Genomic DNA, 17263 nt, shown 5'->3' on the forward strand with positions numbered 1-17263 from the left:
AACAAATGTTTGCTAATGGAAATAAAGCCTTTTTTTCCATTCCAGACCTACCAACTGTCTCTCGCACAAAATTCCTCATCACACATGTTCATAAAGCTTTTTTTTCCATTCCAGACCTACCAACTGTCTCTCGCACAAAATTCCTCAAAACGCATGTTCAAGTTGAAGCTGTTCAGAGGCTGTTGCACCAGAGTTACAATGATTTGCTCCACTCTGAAAGCAAAGCTTTGAGTAGGAGAAGAGTCGAATGCTGAATGAAGGTCACAGGATCCATAATAGCCTTGATGTAGTGACGGGCTAAACCAACTGTGCCCTTGTCTACCTTTTATCAACACTGGGGCAAAAAACACCTCTGAAATGCTTCCGACATCAGTGACCAAAGGGCAGTGGGTTTGTGCTTCATGAGTGTGGGCAATTTCTTCTCCTGCAACCTAAAAAAATGTTGCTCTTTTTACGGTTAAATATTTGTCCAGCTCCAACAAAAATTGTTGTTGCGCTTGTGGGCCCTTTCCTTTTCTAACAATGCACGCAAAGTACCTCACTGTTAGGAATGCTACAAGTTACTGCACTGTTCCTGATTAGAAGCATTGAGCACGTAAGTTTTGGAGCAAGGAAGGGCCCAAATGAATGATTTCAGTTGTTGAGTAAACTTACACCGTAAAATGTGCAACATCTCTACGTGTACCCCGTTCTAACCTGCAAGCCACGAAGGCTGCAGCAATCCTTTTCATTCAGTGCTTCTAACCTTCTAAAAGAAGGTAGACTGAATGTCAGACAGACACATTCTGGCTGACACACTGTCGTCATCTAAACATGTTGATCTTTTTAGTTTTCTAAAGGTGTGCGATGAAAACGCAAACATTTTACATGTTCACTGCAGCAATGCAGTAGGATGTCGACTGTGTGTGTGTTTCGTATTACTGCTAAAGAAATGCTATCCTGTGTGTGTGTGTGAGTGCTTTTCTTTGCAAAATATGCGCTGAGAGGCGCCTGTTAAAAACCAAGCGCACACATTAGGCTAGACATATTTCCCAGCCTTTAAGGGAAAATGGGGCGTGTAAAGTGATCTCTGTAGCTACACGTTTCACCTTTTAAAAAAAGTAAAAAGGCATGCTCATGAATGCACCGCACGGGTACAGCTTCACACAGTCCAGCGCGTCCTGCTTCATGAGACCGACAACTGCACGCTTGTTCCACGTAATACCAAGCGGGCAGTTTGCACCAACCGTAAAGACCTCTCGAGGGTATTAGTAGCCGACTGCAACATCTACACGTGCTCGAAATGCATGCGAGCACTTTCGAATGTACAAAACCACCGAAGATCCCCCCTGAGTTTCGGGGAGACCTCTGCAGACTAGACAATCAGAGGGGCCTTGGAGTGTGCAGCCCGTACACCTTGCGGTCAATGGGTGGCACATGATTGGTCGCCGAGGGGCCCCAGTCATGCAGGCCGCCCGTGAAGGAGACCCGGTGGGTTAGGCGATGAGCAATAGAGAAGCCACCGCTGCCTTCGAGTTGCGTGAGCACAATAATGCACTTGCCTGCATGGAGAGCAGACAGTGTTTCACTGCAGTGTAAGGACAAACAGTATGTGCAAATATTAGTAATTTTGCATAAGGTTACATCTTTCTTGGTAATCAACATTTGAGAAATTGGTACACTAAGAGCTCATTTAATTTGGATTTCACAGGACTGGAAGAAAATATCCCAATTAACCGAATGCTGAATTATCGAAACTACCAAGAAAACAATAAACAAGTGTCTATCGGATCAATGCATCTTCATTTTCTTGATGTATACGTAAATCCAGTACTTATTTGCATAAGAGCAGTGTAAAAGCCGCAATTTTTGTCATTCGTGTCTCCTTTCGCAATGTGACCGGGGTCACATTGCAAGAGACCTGGGGGTATTGAATACCCCCATGTCTAAAGCCAAAACATGCTCAGAACCCATCCGTTATTACATACTGCCACCACCAACACCACCACGTTGTTGAGTTGAGTTTATTTATCACATACAGTTTTACAGTAAGTGGTTGGGACAGGGAAACAAAGCTGCATGAAAACAGCTTGACAATGCCCCACATCTCAGCTTCTGGCGATAACGTGCACCTGGCGATAATTTTTTTCACCAGAAAAATGGCTGGCAACTGATCGTTCGTCCATCACAATATATAGCAAAGGAGTTTTATGCCAACATGCGGAATACGGCTAAAGCTCTTCATCTTCAACAGCTTCCACCATGTTTCGAGTTTTGTGACACTGCATGCGCACTGCCCGAAGCCAAAACGAAGCTACTGGGTGCCGTATCCGCTGTGGACGAAACTGTGGTCGCTGAAGACACAATCATAGCATCCACGCAGTTCTGAAGGCATGCACGCGAAGTCAAAATGAAACTGCTCAGCGCCGCACCTGCTGCTGGATAAACCTGGCTCACTAATGCACAATCATGGATCGCGGCCACTCCTTTCTGAAGGCTCGCAGCCGTTTCGGCTGTTCACAAATGCTGTTTTCACTCCTTCATGTTGCACATTTGCGGTGCTTCATGCTTGGCGTGTTCTGAGGATCGTCCGAATAAATTGGGTTGTGGCCAAATATGACAGAATTAACGAGAGTTTGATGCCATTAAACAAAACATATGCTTGCTGGGACCAAAGAACATGAACGAATGATCCAATTTTCCGAATTAACAGGAGTGGAATTAACTAGCTTTTACTGTATAGGCAAATAGAGAGTGGAAAAGGTTGAAAGTGCTACTGCTTGATAGAAAAGACACCCTGCCTGAGCGTTCATGACATTTGCTGGGAACGCTCGGCTTAACAGCTTAAGTAGTTTGTTTGAGGCCCACCTGTGCAGTGGTGGTATGCTGTCAACGGTCCTGAGGGTTGCTCTGGTGGAGACGACGTTGACACTTTCAGAGCAGTCGCAGATCACTTGGACAAAGCGGTCGGGCAAACGGTTCTCCACAACCACCACCAGGCCAGCCCAGCCTTTCGTCAGGTAGTACGCAGTCATGCCCTCACGCCCCTGGGTGTACGTAGTATATGCATACAAACATAAAAAATAAAGTAAATGTGATGTGGCAAAGGTTGCTTTGTAGCCATTAAATATACTGTTCATTAGGGGCGTGCGAATATTCGAAATATCGAATATTTTTCGAATAGTGTTTGCTATTCGATTCGATTCGCACTGAAATTTTACTATTCGAACGTCCCAAAAACAAATACAGTCAACGTCTAATTGAAAGTGACCCCTTCAAATTTTCAATATGCTTCACCTCATTGCACTCTCGTATTGCGGCAAAGCTGCCTTTCAAGCTCCGTTACGGTCGAACTTGGCCAAAAGACGACGTCCGATTGAAAGTGGTCCCTAAGTTTTCAAAATGCTTCACCTCATCACACCCCCGTATTGCGGCAAAGCTGCCTTTCAAGCTCCGTTACGGTCGAACTTAGCCAAAAGACAGTCAACGTCCGATTGGAAGTGGTCCATAGATTTTCAGTATGCTTCACGTACGTCATCACACCCAGATATTGCGGCAAAGCTGCCTTTCAAGCTCCGTTACGGTCGAACTTAGCCAAGACACAGTCAACGGCCGATTAGAAGTGCTCCCTAGATTTTCAATATGCTTCACCTCGTCGCACCCCGGTGTTGCGGCAAAGCTGCCTTTGAAGCTCCGCTATGGTTGCAAATGTATTAACTCAAGAAAACGCTGGTTCCATCCAACATGGAGATGAAAGATGTGGCAGAGGTGGGAGCTCAATTAACGCTGTTTTGGACCTGAAACTTGGGCAGGAAGTGCGAAAAAGCTGAAGCTTTTTAGCATCCAAAATTTCAGATGTTCTTATATATCGACGTCTACGAGGCAGATTTGGAACTCCGGACTTGAAGGGAGCAGACCCTTGTCCGCCACATCAGTTGAACTTTCACAGAAGTTGAAAGAGTAGGAGAGGATGAGGAAATTGCATCTTTGCCTATCACGTGTAAAGTGTTGTCGGCAACACTTTGGTTGCACCAAATCATGTACATAAATACAATTCGGCCTCTACATTGCCTCATTCTTGATAAGAAAACTATGAAACCACCCAGCCAGCGCTTTCAACCTAGCGAAAAGAAACTTTCATGTTGCTATCTCATAAGAATAAGCTTAGGAATCCTCTCTAAATTTTTTTTTCTGCAATTTCACTTCGAAGTATTAGAAAAATATTCTAGAAATATTCGATTCGATTCGCACTCACACTTCAATATGCGAATTCACTTCGCACCCAAAATTTTGCTATTCGCACAGCTCTACTGTTCATGCATGCTTGTGTCGCAGACATCAACCAAAATGCACACCCTGTACAGCTTGCATGCGCAATCATCGACGTAATCAACAGACCACGTCAGGGGGCTAACCACCTTCTTTTGTCCTGACTGCAGGCAATGCTTCTGTATTGTCCGAGAAATGAATAAATGAATGAGAATCATAATAAGTCTGCGAAAAATGGCACCACGGAGTAAAAATTTGAGCAAGATACACCTGACAACTAGTTTGTTCACCTGGTTTGCTACAGAACAGGTTTCTTGAACAGAGGAACTTGCACAGAAATATACTTCGACACATGGAAATATACTGCACAGTACGGTAACTCAAGGGACTATCAGTAGAAAAAAAAAGAACCATAAGGTTGCATATTTATGTTATTCTGTATCAGCATGTAAAAGGCATCTTTAGCTTATGGCACTCTGTGCAAATGACATTCTAAGAGCAGATTTACAAAGGTTGGCCTCTTTAATGTGAACATAGAATTGTAATTCTAAGCTAATTCTGTTAGTAACTCAGAAACACCGAAGAAAGTATCGGCAAGATTAATTTTCATTTGAAGTGCTGAACCAGGCCTTCTAGGTTCATAGGACTTGTTTACCATGAAAACTCGCGACTCGGTTACCATCATTATCACAAAAACTTGCGATTGCAATGGCACACCCAAGCAGGTAAACGTCTAAAAGGAAATGCATCACACAGAGTTCTGGTCCACTCTGCCGATTTTTGCAGAGCAACTTTTCCTGCTCAATGGAGTGAGTGCTGCTTTGAATTCATTCCGATTCTCTCACTGAAATATGCGATTTGCGACCTCACTCTGTCATTGGAACAATCTTGCTTCAAAATGAGCAGAAAAGTTTCATGCTGCCATAGTGCCAAGAATCACAAAATTGCCCAAGCTTCAGCTTTCCAGCTAGTTATGCAGCTGCTATGTGCAAGACTATGGGTGCAGTAAACTCGTGGAAGCAGCCTTGTGCAACATCAAATGAACAAGGCACCACTTTTGTGAAAGTGAAACTAAAGAGAAAAATGATTTCACTTCCACAATACCACATTACCCTTCCACAATGCCAAAAAACACCACTCTTGCCAGGAGAAGAGACTTGGTAAGCAAGAAAATGTGCAAAAAAAGAAAAAACTTGCCTTCAAAGAGTAGAACGCGATAGTGTAATCAGGCCCCGTGCGCATCGCCTTCTCAACTGCTAGCCTGGCTTCGGTTCACGGTGCATGCCTCAACCGTGCCGCAAGGAAATGGCAATGTCTGTGCATGTAACATTGACCGTTCCAAACTATCCTAGAATGTTTATGCAATTACAGTTAAGGCAACACACGAAGCTACGCAGTTGCTCACTTTGTTGATGCTTTTGCAGCTGATGATGGTTAAATACGTCTGAGCGCTTTGTAATGGATGGGCCTTTAAAAACACCCACTTGTTGTGTAATTCACATGTTATGACGCCTGGCGTGATTCTACGCTTCTGCCATGCAATATTAAATGCGTTAAGGAGACTCCTTCCCCTACATGACATTCATATAGTGTTTTTTTCCAAAGCAGTTTCAAGCAATAGTGTTGCTCTGTGGTAGAACACCTGCTTGCCATGCAGACGGCCCAGGTTTGATTCTCACTTGAACCTAAGATTTTTGTTATTAATTTTATTTGCACCTTTCTCTATTTTTCGGTCACGGACAAGATGGATGATTTTTCGCTCACAACCAACAACGCCGACGCCGACAACAACACCGGAAATTTCGCGAAACGAGCTCATTTAATGCTATCATGTTAATACAGGTGGTAATGATGCTTTGAATTTCCCCACCAACTTGCCATTACGTTATATATTTTGACGACACCTGCTAGGGCCTACATAATTATTTACCGTTAAAATTAAATTCCCCTGTGTTCTGAGTGAGCCAAAGAGCTATTATGGCAACCTTCAGTACATCTTTTCGAGTCAATGTGCCAAAAAGGAAAAAGAAACAAAGTACCTTAAAAGCTGTAACGTCATGTTGACACTAAGGTACTGGCGTTCCAGTGCAAAATTCAGAAATGAAGCTTTGACCTTCGTTTTATCTTTTAGTAATTGACCTATAATTGCTAAATTAACAACAATAGAGATTTCAAAGAATAATATAGCAGTCTAAACTGATTCAGTATTTTACTTTAGTGTCTTTTTTTTTTTAGGCAAAGGGCTATGTCTGTGAATGCTACTGAATCGAAAGCAAACAAAAGTGGCAGTGTACGCACCTCATGCCTCCTTCCCTTGGCCACAGTCAGGTTTATTATGGCATCAGCCAGTACGTTGGCATGTGGAATCACTGTCTCGACCAGCAGTCGCTTGGAACTGTGAATGGCTAGCAGGAACTTCGGGTAATTGTCGATCTTGTGGAGACTGGTGTGCCAGTGGTTGAAGGCAAGGCACACAACCATGTAGGAACCTGGATCGAGCACTGCGTTGCAGCCAACGAAGCTGCGAACCTGTCTCTTGGAGTGCTTCACCAGTGGGCCCACAAGACCCGCAGCTGGGTCCTGCGCCCGGAACACAACCACGCACAAGTCCAACTGGCAGCGCCTGGAACGCTCGGAGCTCCTGCATGAGATGTCGTGCCACACACATACAGCATCTGCACACACTGCTTGCAGAATCCTAGCAGCTTTCTACATTCATTTATGCATACCATGCACTTGGATATTCATCTTTCCTCTCGCTGCCACTGCTGCTTGCACTTGGTTCGCAAGCACATTCATGAACCATACCATTTTCGGTGCCATCCATGGCATTGGAAATTCTCGTTTGTATGCAGCGAAGTACTCATGGAGCGAAAATCCACTAATGTGCATGTGCATTATCAGAGCACCAAATGCAATTGATTTTCCACTGCAAATATTGTCCACAAATTTGGGATGCCAAGCTGGGGGTGCGGCACTTACACGGCTCTATACAGCATAGTTCACTTGGACCTTTGTTTTGCACATGCATAGTACTTTCTTTATTTTGCTGTATTCAGACAACGCAACAATTAGGTATGATATATTTATGAAAACGATTGGCACATAACCTTGCACAATTGTAGTGTCCCCTGATTTCATATTGTATGTCCACTGATCGTCTAGAGGAAAATAATTTGCCCCGAATTGAAGAGTCCAATTTTTCCACTTACCTTTTCAGTGAAACTAACTGCTCATACATGGCAGGCTGCTCTTCTGCTCAGCCACTGTTAAGCTAGAAATCTATAAACATGTCACATAGCTTCTGCCCAGAAGTGGAAAAATTGGACTCTTCAATTCGGGGCAAATTATTTTCCTCTAGACGATCAGTGGACATACAATATGAAATCAGGGGACACTAATGTATGACAATTTCAGTGCTGGAAGTGACTTTTTACTTTTTGGAGCATATTTCAGAGCTGAAAAATAACCTTTTGGAGCAGCCATAAGAATTTTGGAGCAGAAAGAATGGTAGTTTTGAGCAGCTGTTGGTGTTTTAAAAAACAGATGGCACAATGTGCCGTAAAAGTCCTAGCATTCAAATCATTGCCAAAGCGTCTCGTAAATATTTCACAGACAACCATCAATGTAAATTGCAAGAAACAAAAAACAATTAAAAATATGGTTGGTCATCGCATGCGCCGTGAAATGAGCTATATACTTAAGATAACAGTACTTGGGGCAGAAATGAGATCAAAATGGTAAAGCTGAGCGCAGCATTATAGAAGTAACCACAGCCACATATAATTGTTGCCAAAGCAGCAGTTGATAAATTGTGTGAGATCAAAGCAATCTCTGTCATTTTGTCATTTTCACATTTAACAGGGGTGAGATGGCTGAAATTGATTTGGGAGCAGTTTTTGGAGCAGCAAAATTTTGGTTTTGGAGCAGAAGAACCCTGATTTGGAGCAGTTAGCGGAATTTTTTATGTCATCTAAAAAGCTTGAAAAACAGATTTGTAGCAACTTGGGGGGACAAGTACATATTTAAATTAGCCTAAGATAGACGTAACACTGAAGCAGCCTTTGGAGAAAGTATCACCAGGTATTTGAAAAAAGGTTCTGCCAACTAGGTTCACTTCATGAAAATTTGAAAAAAAAAAACAATAACAAAAAGAATGTGATTGCACAAGAATTGCAGTTACATAGTAGTAGGCCTTTTAAAGATCAGTGATATAATTGAGCAGATTACTGCTTTGGCTTTTATTGCGATAGCAATTATATGGACATTCTGAACAGGTTTTTGCCGTAGGCATCGCAGTCATGTTCGGTATAAAGTCTAAATCGATAACATCCCCCAGCACATCGTATGTTTTACCCCCGGGTAAAAGCACGCGAGCGAGGGCAACAAACGTGGCTGAGGCAGAGATGAAAAGAGCCGACCGATCCCCGTTGCACGGAGGGCGCATGCAATAACATAACACCGCATGGCAGGTCTGCCGTTGATTGCTACTCATGCAGAGAGGAAACGCGCCGCCCGTCTTGAAGGATTACGAAGGAACGCGAGGGGGGGGGGGGGTCGCTCGAGCAGCAACTGTGGACTTTGACTTAAAGAGCGCGGTCCCGATCGCTGGCGCGCGCGCTATCTCGGTTGGCATCACAGACGGCTCGTATACCCTTCTAAGTGATCTCAAAGCTTCTCTCCTTTGAGTAGCCGTATTCTCTTACACCAGCGTTTTGTAGTTACGCGAGATCGGATCCATAAGTTTTAGTTAGCTGCCAGCCTTACTGTATAATATTACAATATGATGCTATCGCATTCATTGCTTTACTTGCGGTGAAAGTGATTTCTTTGTAGATCTGCTTATTTAGCTTTTCAAGCTTCTCCAGAGCTTCCTGTAGGTCAGTGTTTGTAAGGAGGACATCACAATAGGCGCCTTTAGCTCGGCCGCGCGGTAGGCGTAGCGTGAAACCTACTGCACGCTTTGAACAGGCGAGAACAAAGGCGCGCTACCGCCGTTCGCTGACCCCTCGTGCGGGACCGCCTTCAAGAGCGCGGTGCGGGCGCCAAGATACCTCGCCACATTGACTATCTCATAAAGCTATCTTCCACTGACTATCGCGTACCGTACTGCGTGCTTTTATTGGGGAACGACACAAAGGCGCTTCGTATCAGTCCGCCACTGGCTTCGGCGTGAAAAACCGCCAGAGCATCGCGGAGACCCGCAGCATGCAGGAAACTAGTTGTCGCCGCGTTGATGCAACAAGGGTGATGCCTCTCCCGTGCACGGTATGGGCCGTAACGGTACAAACGCTCCCACAGCCAACGCGTGCGTAGGTGACCACATGCAGCAGCTTCGACGCGAAAACCATTGCGACCGGAGGAACACGCTACGCACAACGAAGAACCTGAGAGCCATTCCCGCTACGCATGCCACTTGACAGCGCCAAAAGACACAGCCTAGCGAGAAGCAGCAGCGCGCTCGGGGCACGGCAGAACATTTTTGGGGCACCACACATATTTACAAAAACCCAAAGAAGGTTATGGCAGCATCATGGGAGCCCTCATTAGAAAGGTGCATAGAAACACGGTTCGCGTCTACGCGTTTTGCGAACGTCTCATTTTCTTGGTACCCCAGGCGCTGCTATAGGCGAAACTTGGAAAATCATGTTGTCAACTCAGCCTTTTTCCCACGAAGCTGACGTGGGCATCGAAATTCTGGCTTTCGAGGCTGTTTTGGAGCAGTTCGGCGCAATTTTTGCGATTTTCATGCTGTTGGAGCATCTTGGCGCAGGGAAACGGAATTGTATCAAAAATGCGCAATGTGCGCAGCTGTCTCACCCCTGATTTAACCAAATAGCCTGCATGTCCATATGAAAAAAAAATAATAAAAGAACAGCTAAATGAGCTATATGCTTGATACGCCAGTTCTTGTTGCATAAATGAAATCAGAGCCGATAAAGCTGCGTACTAGTAGCATACTAGGATAATAGTATACAGATTGTTTTCAGTTTCTCTAGGGCTTGCAAGTTGGTCACACATTGAAATTCCTTGTCTAAATTTTTGCAGTTTCAGAGCAAGTTGGGAGCAGTTACTAAGAAAAATCACAGTTTGGAGCAGCATGTAGTAGCAATTGTCTTTTAGGGCAGTTTGGAGCAATTGGTGCAGCACTTCCATCACTGCAATTTCTGCTGACCAGTTTAGCACAGAGCTCTATGCTTACCTGTACAATTGAAATAATGCCTAAGTGCTTGCTTATGAATTCAGGAAGCTTCTAAACAAAAAGATCAGTGAACTCTGCCATAGGGTGCTGTCTAGTATCTATCTAGTGGGTCAATTTCGGAGGTGACAATACTGGTTATGCAAGCACGGAGATCCTGAAACTGACGTGATGAACTTTCAAAAGCTAGCCGCCATAATAAAGAACCCTCACCTCTGGCCTTCCTGAAAAAGGCCAAACTCCACTTCAGTGCCTTCGAGAACAGTGAGCAAGGTGACAGCTTGACTGTCTTTATCCGTCTGTGGTGGAAGCACGCCTTGGAGGCGAACCTCGTTCCAGTCGGGCCGCACTTTGCAGATGTCAATGCAATCAAAAAACCTGCAGATCAAAATAAATTCTCTGTGGCTAGGTGCTTCCTGTAAAACTCAAAAGCTTAGCTCTCCCACTTGAGAGCGCTTGAAGCACAAACAGTCCAGCTGTGTAGTCAACAGCTCGGCGAAAGTACGTCTGGTCAAGCAACATGACGATGAAGAAGTTGCAGTCACTGATCAAGTCAAGGTGAAAAACAAGCTAAGATGTTTCGGGACCTGTACATGTTTCTTGACCACACTAAAGTGGTCAATGCCTTATGCATTTAGCTTTTTAATCATGGATGTGGCGTAGTAAATGGTTGTAGATTTCTATCAGTCCTGCTGAAATATCTGTGAGTGTTTTTTCACCTCAACTTGTTCAGTGACCAAAAAGTCCAGTTGTGTGGCAATCCTGAGTAAAAGCTTACAGCTAACAGACTGCCGGAACTGCATGTCGCAACTGCTGCTATCACGATTTGACCAGCCAGGCTACAACAAGCTAGTCAAAGCAGGACTAAAATTGTTGGCTTCTCTAATGAATAATTTAAAAGAAACTTATATGAATATCATATCAAGATACAAGTGAATGACTCATGCACAGACCGGCAATGCTTTTGTATACACTCTTTACTCTCCTCCTACTAACTTACAAACTTTACTAAGCGTTCAGACTAGGGGTTAATGACCAGCGCATTAGAGGTTGACGCAGCTTGGGCTGCAGCAAAGGCAATGAGAAAAACAAAGGTTGTCAGTTGTTGGTTGATAACCATCCCGGTTGCGTTTGGACTAAGCATAAACGTACCTCGTAAACAGCCTTGTCCTAGTCCCCGAGTTGCTTACAGTTATATCATGTGCAGTTGTTTTGATAAGGTGAAAGCATGCTAACACTGAAAAATAACCTTCCTGTACTCACTTTAGAACATCGCTGAACGACATCCAGAATACACCATCATCAGCCCCGTGAGGCATTAGCGCTTCCCGCATTTCAGGTGTCCAGAGAGGAGAGTTGTCGGACCAGTCACCTCTCCAAGCATAGTGGCCCCATGGATTTCGAAGGCGCACCAGTCTGGAATAGCAAACAGCAATATGAATTATGAATAACAGCAAAATGCACCGTCAGGCGGAGCATCCAGACGACCCCGCATTGTAGTAACAACCTGCGAAAGCACGGTTCGAAAAAATTGCGGGAAGTTTGCACTAAGTCGCGCAAAGCTCGGCACAGCGAAGCACAGACCCGTCGCCGCTCGTACTCCCCGTCGATTGACACGTCTAGCTTTGAGATGCGCGGCTTCCTCCTCGGGAGTACGCAGCCAGGCTATGCACTATAGAGTAGAGGTTGCGCGCGATTTCTCCGTTGGTGGGCGTGGCTTAACTACTGCGCATGTGCGTCTTAGCCAGCTGGTGCAGTATCTGGTCGCTAGATGACGCGATGCTTGCTTCCTCTTTCTTTCTTTCTCTCTCTTTTGCTGATGTTCTCTCTGTCTCTCTTTCTTTTTCTTTCTGCATTTCTTTATCTCTATTTCTCTCTTTCTCATTCTTTCTGTGCTAAGCTTTACTGTCTCCCCTCCTCCTTTCCCTCCTCCTCACACTCACTTCTCTTTCCAACACCCTTGCTACACTATACTATACAAGGCTACGCTATGCTCTGCTAGCGTGCCTGGATAGCCGAGTGGTTAGACACTCGCCTTCGGATCGGGGTACAGGAGTTCGAATCCTGCCTCACAAATAATTTTTTTCAGCAAGAATTTTTCTCTTTCTTTCTTTTTCTCTCTCTCTCTCTCGGTGTACGCATTCTCAGGTAGCCACACAGTGGCACATACCTGTTAAGATGATGATGGTTTTTCTACAATCGACTCACAAGGAACGATTTGCTAACAGCTTCGCTGTTAGAAATTCACCGTCCCCATCCTTCGTCTGCCCCTGAACTGCTTGGAGTGAATTCTTATAGCCTTGTGAAAAACCACCATGCGGTTACGATGAAAGTTGTGCCATTTTAGTGTACCCTTCTGTACTCCCACACTTGATGACCTACTAATTATAATCACGTGTGAACGTTGTGATACCACTGTATCTCTGAACAGTTATGTTATATATGCCTACTTAGTACTCCATTTCCAGCAAATGTGCACCATGTCGTGCAGCTGATTTCAATTATATTCATCACCCTACATCAAGCTACATTGTTTTGAGTCAGACAAGAACTAAATGAACCTTTTCGTTACTGTGCACATATTCCTAGAACACTGAATGCACCTACAGACACTAAAATGGCCACTACAACCCTAAAAAATGTTGACATTTCAAACAACGTCATCATATTTCATGTCGACTGTTATTTTAGTGTGATACTTTATCATTCACACAGTAGGATAAGAATCAGTCTGTGAACAATTATTTTATCGATTAATTTTCACTTATCTCTAATGATTTGAAACACAAGAGCATCAGCAATTTCGTTCACTAACCTATGAAAGGGAGACAGAGCTGAAAAGGTTGTGTATTTATGGCATGTCTGGAAATGGGTGAAGATAGGTAGCAAAAAAGAAAAATTCTCCGTTCTTTCGTGTAAAACTTTCTTTGTGTTGGACAATGGTCCACTTAGCATAGAGAAAGAAAGCCATGTGTACTTTGTGCATCACAATCATCCAGTACAACAAGCAAGAAATTTAACCACTTACATGCAAATTACATGCCTAGGAGGAAGAAAATTTACAGGCGCAGTTATCCATACTGCTAAGGAGTGACAAAGAAAGAGGACATTAAAGTGAAGAAATAAGATTGGACTGATGCACCAGTGTGTTCGTCAGCCACTTGACTCCTCCTGTATATAATGTGTAAATACATGCTTACATACTACCTGCATTTATGTTTACAGTAGAGCTGTGCGAATAGCAAAATTTTGGGTGCGAAGCGAATTCGAATATTGAAGTGTGAGTGCGAATCGAATTGAATATTTTTCGAATATTTCTCGAATATTTTTCGAATACTTCAAAGCGAAATTGCAGAAAAAAAATGTGAGAGAGGATTCCTAAGCATATCGTTATGAGATAGCAACATGAAAGTGTTTCTTTTCGCTAGGTTGATGAAGCACTGTCGGGGTGGTGTTTCATAGTTGTCTTATCAAGAATGAGGCAATGTAGAGGCCAAATTGTATTTATGTACATGATTTGGTGCAACCAAAGTGTTGGCGGCAACACTTTACACGTGACAGGCAAAGATGCCATTTCCTCAGCATCTCCCCCTCTTTCAACTTCTGTGGAAGCCCAACTGATGTGGCGGACAAGGGTGTGTTCCCTTCAAGTCTGGAGTTCCAAATCTGCCTCGTAGATGTCGATATATAAGAACATCTGAAATTTTGGATGCTAAAAAGCTTCGGCTTCTGATTTTTCGGACATCCTGCCCAAATTTCAGGTCCAAAACAGCATTAATTGAGCCCCTAACTCTGCCACATCTTTCATCTCCATATTGGAACCAGCGTTTTCTTGAGTTAATACATTTGCGACCGTAGCGAAGCTTGAAAGGCAGCTTTGCCGCTATACCTAGGTGTGACGAGGTGAAGCATATTGAAAATATAGGGACCACTTCCAACTGGACGTTGACTGTCTCTTGGCAAAGTTCGACCGTAGCAGAGCTTGAAAGGCAGCTTTGCCGCAATACCAGGGTGTAATGAGGTGAAGCATATTGAAAACCTAGGGACCATTTTCAATCGGACGTTGTGTGTTGGCAAAGTTCGACCGTAACGGAGCTTGAAAGGCAGCTTTGCCGCAATACGAGAGTGTAATGAGGTGAAGCATATTGAAAATCTGAAGGGGTCACTTTCAAGAGAACGGTGACTGTATTTGTTTTTGAGAAGTTCGAATAGTTCGAATAGTAAAATTCCAGTGCGAATCGAATCGAATAGCAAACACTATTCGAAAAATATTCGAAATTTCGAATATTCCACACCCCTAGTTTACAGGAATTTCTACAGAGTATAAAGTACTGTTAAGTGCAACTTCGACGGTAACAAGTTATGGCAACAACTGCAACGTCAATGCTTGCGCATGGAGGGCAGTCATAACCAGCTCACCTAACTGCGTCAATGTCTTGGACATCTAGAACTGAGTATGCATGTCGTGGCCGCAGTCCCACCGCGTGGTAGTCCTGGTCATTCACTTGCATATTACCGGAACCACAGGAAGCACCCATCAGAAACCTTTGTGCAAGGCAAAATGCACAATTAGTATGGAGTGGCATTCTTTGGCACTGACTTTATCATAATCTCTCAATTAATTTCAACATCTTAAAAGGCAAGCCATTAGCTGCAAGCTCACAATGACAGCAAATACTCTTTCAAGTGTTTGTTGATCTAAAGATTCATCGTTAAGAACATGCACACACTGCCAGTGGTAACTGTACACTTCATATTGTCATTGTTCTCACCCAGCAGCTCTTGAGCTTAGCAGCTGTGCCCAAATAAGGTCCTCATCAATGCCTTCTTCATTTGGAGAAGATGAGTCTGTAAGAAAAGTTGAACAAGCAGCTTCTACCTCAAACTGACAGCGGGAACACCTGAGCAACTGAGACATAAACCTTTCATACAAGCATTTTTATTTATTATTCAGATTCACATTCACACTGGCGAGCAGTGTGCTGTGATGTTTTCAGGCGCATTAAAATTAGTCCCTGAAGACCAAGTGCAGCCTGACAGAACATGAGAGAATTGTTCTGTATGCTTACAGAATGAAAGTGGGAGAGAGATAGCAGTGACCTGTTATAACTGTAAAGTGAGCACTCGCTCACTTTTGATTCATGAGAGATGATATGCATAAAATTTAGAGAGGGACAATGAAATGAGTTGCCTTTTGTTACCAAAGCATTAAGATTTCTGCTCTCAGTGCATAACTGTGCACACTCCCACTTGGCGTAGTTGCAGTTGCCGGCGTTCACTGAAAGCCAGACTAAAGTCCATACCCATTGCAGGGAAGTGCCAATAAATGCAGTGAGAATATAAAAGAGAACCAGCATGCTGCGGTGAAGAAAGCAATGACCCTTACACATTTATGATGAACTATATGTATGTGTGTAAAGATAACATGACATTTTATAAACTCACATTGAAGAGGTACACTTTCACAAGGTGCTCCGGTGAACGTTGACAGCCCCTCGATGCATCGACCAGACACGAGTGCTTCATAGCAGCCATGAAGCTTGGCTACGGCCTTTTCAATTAGTGGCACCCACAGCTGTTTCCGTTTAGCCTGAGTTCATACAGGTGCAAAAGAAAAGCTGCAAAATCATCACACGCAGGACACTGCATGATTATGCTCAAAATAAATTTGTAAGTCCTTTCACAATTCTTTCGAATATCCGTAGCTCGCTGCACGCCAGCTGAGAGTGACAGGATACCGCTAGCAACACTGTGCTCATTATTTAATCAGAAAAAATTCACAACGCAAATTACGTGGTACATACCAACAGTTATTTGGAAGTAATGCATTTACAACAGGAGTTTCTTATATTTAATGTGCAGCTAAGTGAACAGCGCAGATTGCTTTGAAGGCAATATAGTACAGTAGTGTTGAGGTGTCTGCTACAGGTAAGAATGTCCTACCCTTTCAGTTCAATTCAATAATGAATGTTCAACATAATAAAAGAGATCACTGATATTCTGCTCCTCAATGGGACCTGAGCAGCGTCAGTGAGCAAACCCCTTAGGTGACAAATTTTTAAGAGTATTAGAGTGATTATCGTTTCCTAGCATTCAGATTTCAGCTTTATTGCTTTCAAAAAAGTAGTTACAGGATTACAAATATACAAGCGAGGGTCAAAAAGTAAAAGAACTGTAGTGGCACCATTTCTTTAAAGCTATGCTAGAAAACATCCTAGAATAATAGTTCCATGTATATTTATGTAAAATATGAACAGAGGCTTGATTCAGCACTTCGCGAAAGGGGCATTGCCTGTTGCGCATTTGTGGTGTCCCAGCTAACTTGCGCATTACACTGCACAAAAACGCACACAAGGCATGTGTGTGGAGACGCAGTCTAAATGATGCCAACATAAAGCGCTTAGTTGCTGCACATAACAAAACCACAGAGGTTGTGATCAACCCTTTTCAGACGTGATAGACCCTTTTCATAATTGTAAAGCTCGCTTTCCTGCTGTGCAGTTTGCCCAACTAATGGTGGCTAGGCACTTACTGTAAACAGCTTGGTCAAGCGCAGTTTGCTTGTCCTATGACGTGGGAAATGTAGACTCGGCTCTCTTGACATAAGCCCGCATAACAGACAAGCCGTAGCACGTGCAATTAGGACCTCGCCTCCACTTGAAGCATGACAGGTGCCACCATTAGTTGGGCGAACATGCAGCGCAGAGAAGTGCACTTGCAGGATTATGAAAAGGGTCCATTGTGCATTACCTGTGTGTCTCATTGTGCAATTTTGTTTTGAAAGGTCACATAAGCTCTCATTTGCCTTGATGGCCA

Source organism: Rhipicephalus sanguineus, chromosome 2 (genome assembly GCF_013339695.2).
Source record: "Rhipicephalus sanguineus isolate Rsan-2018 chromosome 2, BIME_Rsan_1.4, whole genome shotgun sequence".
NCBI lineage: Eukaryota > Metazoa > Arthropoda > Arachnida > Ixodida > Ixodidae > Rhipicephalus > Rhipicephalus sanguineus.